This window comes from Styela clava, chromosome 15 (genome assembly GCF_964204865.1).
Source record: "Styela clava chromosome 15, kaStyClav1.hap1.2, whole genome shotgun sequence".
NCBI lineage: Eukaryota > Metazoa > Chordata > Ascidiacea > Stolidobranchia > Styelidae > Styela > Styela clava.
In genome coordinates this window covers 3,750,001-3,754,669 of record NC_135264.1, presented here as the reverse complement: position 1 = coordinate 3,754,669, position 4,669 = coordinate 3,750,001, and the positions used below count along the sequence as shown (strand labels likewise).

At 57.6% G+C, this 4,669-nt stretch overlaps 2 non-coding genes and 1 pseudogene across 2 annotated transcripts; all 3 read left to right on the top strand.

Annotated features, from left to right (window-relative positions):
- Positions 1-975: 975 nt before the first annotated feature.
- On the top strand, positions 976-2,772 carry LOC144413398 (small subunit ribosomal RNA). Its single transcript, XR_013469432.1, has one exon. It is a non-coding gene; the product is annotated as a small subunit ribosomal RNA (ribosomal RNA).
- A 298-nt stretch (positions 2,773-3,070) lies between these two features.
- LOC144413218 (5.8S ribosomal RNA) lies at positions 3,071-3,224 on the top strand. The gene has a single exon (XR_013469255.1). It is a non-coding gene; the product is annotated as a 5.8S ribosomal RNA (ribosomal RNA).
- A 289-nt stretch (positions 3,225-3,513) lies between these two features.
- LOC144413513 (large subunit ribosomal RNA) overlaps positions 3,514-4,669 on the top strand; it is a 3,695-nt pseudogene continuing 2,539 nt past the window's right edge.

The following is a 4,669-nucleotide window of genomic DNA, read 5'->3' as shown; positions in this document are numbered from 1 at the left end:
AAAAAGTTAAAGTACAAACGTGCAAGCATACTAACCTAACCCTAGGTAAGGCATGTTAGAGCGAAAGACAGTAAACTCGAATGAGCCAAGAAAGAGCGGCGTACGGTGCGGGGCCGGTCGGAGCGCACCCTTTTCTCGGTGGCTGGCGGGCGAGAGAGTGCTGCGTCGCCGGCATCGGCGTCGAAAGAAGCCGAGCCGAAAAAAGTTAAAGTACAAACGTGCAAGCATACTAACCTAACCCTAGGTAAGGCATGTCAGAGCGAAAGACAGTAAACTCGAATGAGCCAAGAAAGAGCGGCGTACGGTGCGGGGCCGGTCGGAGCGCACCCTTTTCTCGGTGGCTGGCGGGCGAGAGAGTGCTGCGTCGCCGGCATTGGCGTCGAAAGAAGCCGAGCCGAAAAAAGTTAAAGTACAAACGTGCAAGCATACTAACCTAACCCTAGGTAAGGCATGTCAGAGCGAAAGACAGTAAACTCGAATGAGCCAAGAAAGAGCGGCGTACGGTGCGGGGCCGGTCGGAGCGCACCCTTTTCTCGGTGGCTGGCGGGCGAGAGAGTGCTGCGTCGCCGGCATCGGCGTCGAAAAAAGCCGAGCCAAAAAAAGTTAAAGTACAAACGCGATGCTAATGAGCGAGCCGTTGTCTCGACTAATATGTAGGGGGCGTTCGATCGAGCGTCTGGCTTGAGCGCTTGTCGGCCTAGCAGAACGGTCGCATTGTTATGCCCGGGTTTTAGGCACCGCTGCAGGCGGCCGGCAGAGCTCTTGTTTGTGCGAAATTGAATGGATCGAGCCCGAGAGAGGGCGAGCAAAGAAAAAACGCAAATCGCTCCGCCTGGCACTGCCGGCGAGAGCGTGGACGTCGCGGCCAGCGACTGTCGAAGCTGAGTACGGCCGCAGGCGATCGCCTCGGTCTTAAACGAATGCGACGAGCATGCGCCGGGCGGCCCAGCAAGGGCCGAGCGCAGCTGTCGCAGCTATCTGGTTGATCCTGCCAGTAGTGATATGCTTGTCTCAAAGATTAAGCCATGCAGGTGCAAGTACGAGTTCTCGTAAAGCGAAACTGCGAATGGCTCATTAAATCAGTCTTGGTTTATTTGGTCTCGTAAGCGAAGTGGATAACTGTGGTAATTCTAGAGCTAATACATGCATTAAGCGCCGACTTCGGGAGGCGCGCTTTTATCAGATCAAAACCGACCGGGTTCGTCCTGTGACGTTTGATGACTCTGGATAACCACGCGGATCGTACGGTCTCTGCACCGACGACGTATCATTCAAGTGTCTGCCCTATCAACTGTCGAAGGTACGCTACGTGCCTACCTTTGTGATAACGGGTAACGGGGAATCAGGGTTCGATTCCGGAGAGGGAGCCTGAGAAACGGCTACCACATCCAAGGAAGGCAGCAGGCGCGCAAATTACCCATTCCCGACAAGGGGAGGTAGTGACGAAAAATAACAATACAGGACTCTAACGAGGCCCTGTAATTGGAATGAGTACATCCTAAAACTCTTAACGAGTATCCATTGGAGGGCAAGTCTGGTGCCAGCAGCCGCGGTAATTCCAGCTCCAACAGTGTATGCTAAAGTTGTTGCGGTTGAAAAGCTCGTAGTTGGATTTTGGGCGAGCGCCGCCGGTCCGTCGCAAGGCGTGTCACTGGTTGCGTTCGCCTCACCTTCGGTTCTCCGTCGGTGCTCTTGACTGAGTGTCGGGGGTGGCCGATAAGTTTACTTTGAAAAAATTAGAGTGTTCAAAGCAGGCTGTTCGCCTGCATAGTGTTGCATGGAATAATGGAATAGGACCTCGGTTCTATTTTGTTGGTTTTCGGAGCACGAGGTAATGATTAAGAGGGACAGACGGGGGCGTCCGTACTCTGCCGTTAGAGGTGAAATTCTTGGATCGGCGGAAGACGAACTACTGCGAAAGCATTCGCCAAGAATGTTTTCTTTAATCAAGAGCGAAAGTCAGAGGTTCGAAGACGATCAGATACCGTCCTAGTTCTGACTATAAACGATGCCAACTAGCGATCGGGAGGCGTTACCATGACGACCTTTCCGGCAGCTTCCGGGAAACCAAAGTCTTTGGGTTCCGGGGGAAGTATGGTTGCAAAGCTGAAACTTAAAGGAATTGACGGAAGGGCACCACCAGGAGTGGAGCCTGCGGCTTAATTTGAATGAACACGGGGAAACTCACCCGGCCCGGACACAGGTAGGATTGACAGATTGAGAGCTCTTTCTTGATTCTGTGGGTGGTGGTGCATGGCCGTTGGTGGAGTGATTTGTCTGGTTAATTCCGATAACGAACGAGACTCTGGCATGCTAAATAGTTACGCGACCTTCTCGGTCGGCGTCTAACTTCTTAGAGGGACTAGTGGCGTTTAGCCACACGAGATTGAGCAATAACAGGTCTGTGATGCCCTTAGATGTCCGGGGCCGCACGCGCGCTACACTGAGTGAAGCAGCGAGTGTCTAACCTAGGCCGAAAGGTCCGGGTAACCCGTTGAACCTCATTCGTGATTGGGATAGGGACTTGCAATTGTTTCCCTTGAACGAGGAATTCCCAGTAAGCGCAAGTCATCAACTTGCGTTGATTACGTCCCTGCCCTTTGTACACACCGCCCGTCGCTACTACCGATTGAATGGTTTAGTGAGATCCTTGGATCGGCCCCGTCGCGGCTGGCAACGGCCGCGTCGGCGTGTCGTGAAGACGATCAAACTTTTAGAGGAAGTAAAAGTCGTAACAAGGTTTCCGTAGGTGAACCTGCGGAAGGATCATTACCGAAGGTGGTGGTAGGCCCCGGCCGACCGCGCACTTAATTGTCTTTGGGTGCCGCCGAGAGGGCGGCCGTCAATCGGGGTTCCGCCCCGTGCGACACGCGTAACACGTTGGCATAGCAAGGCAGCCAAGTGCGATGGTGGCTTCTGGGCACCGCGCTCGATGTGCCGCCGGCCCAGCCCGGCGGTCGCTCGGCGCCGTTTGTTGGTGTTTTTGTGCAGTTGTTGTCGGTGGTGGTTTTGTGGTCGATCCCACAGTGTGACGTCCGCGCGCTTCGGCGCCGGGCGAAACGTCGAGGACGACTCTTAACGGTGGATCACTCGGCTCGCGAGTCGATGAAGGACGCAGCCAAGTGCGAGAAGTAATGTGAATTGCAGAACACATTGAACGTCGACCTTCTGAACGCGAATTGCGGTCTCGGGTCAATCCCGGGACCGCGTCTGCCTCAGGGTCGCGTTCGTCCTCACCCGAGGGCCGTCGCCTGGCCTCTGCGAAGACGGCCGGGCGTCGCCCCAAGTTGAAGCGGTCGCCGAGCTTTCTCGGCGCGACCGCGTGTCCCGTACACCGCCGGGACCCTCGACGTGTTCAACTACGTTCGAGGGGCGGGTCCAGGTCGGTCGGTCCGGTTACGAGATCAAGACCGACCGTGGGCCAAGGCGGCGACGGTACGCGCTCGGTCGGCGCCGGCGGCGACGACTTGCGATGCCAGCGGGCCGTGTAAGAAGCGGCCCGCTTGACACATACGACCTGAGTTCAGGCGAGAGCACCCGCTGAATTTAAGCATATTATTAAGCGGAGGAAAAGAAACCAACAGGGATTCCCTGAGTAACGGCGAGTGAACCGGGAAGAGTCCAGCGTCGAATCTGCGCGCTTTTCGAGCGCGCCGAGTTGTGACGTACGGAAGTCCCAGTGCGGCTGACGGCGAGCGCCGGTGTCCTTCTGATCGAGGCCTCGTCCCACGGCGGGTGTTAGGCCCATAGGGGCGCTTGCCTTGGCCGCTTCGGGTCTTCTCGGAGTCGGGTTGTTTGGGAATGCAGCCCAAAGCGGGTGGTAAACTCCACCTAAGACTAAATACGGTCGCGAGACCGATAGCGGACAAGTACCGTGAGGGAAAGTTGAAAAGCACTTTGAAGAGAGAGTTCAAGAGTACGTGAAACCGTTGAGAGGCAAACGGGAGGGCCCGTCAGGTCGCCGGCTCGCTTTCAGTTGGGTGCGGGGGCGCGCCGTCTCGGTTCGCGGACGCTTAAGGCGCCGCTGCCGAGTCGGCTCGCGCACCGTCTCAGCGCACTAGCGACCGGCGCGGGTCACGACCGGTTTGCCGTCGGTCTAAGTCCCCGCGCGAAGGTGGCCTCCGCTCCGGCGGGGGTGTTACAGCGCGCGGGCGGTGCGGCCCGGCGGCGGATCGAGGAAAGGATGCCGCGCGCTCTCTGTGTGCGGCCGTCGCCGTTCGGCTGGCTCGTCGTTCGCCTGCACTGTACGCAGTGCCGGTGTTCGGCGGGCTGCCGCTTCGGTGGCGCGCCGTCGACGCGCTCGGGGTCCGTGGCCACGTCGGCCACCCTCCCGACCCGTCTTGAAACACGGACCAAGGAGTCTAACATGAGCGCGAGTCGTCGAGTGGTTCGAGACTCGCAGGCGAAATGAAAGTGAAGGCGGCCTTTGGCCGAACGAGGTCGGACCCGGAGCCCCGTGCGGGCGCCGGCGCACGACCGGCCGATCGCACCCGCTTTGCCGGGGCGGTCGCGCAAGAGCGTCCATGTTGGGACCCGAAAGATGGTGAACTATGCCTGGGAAGGTCGAAGCCAGAGGAAACTCTGGTGGAGGACCGTAGCGATTCTGACGTGCAAATCGATCGTCCTATTTGGGTATAGGGGCGAAAGACTAATCGAACCATCTAGTAGC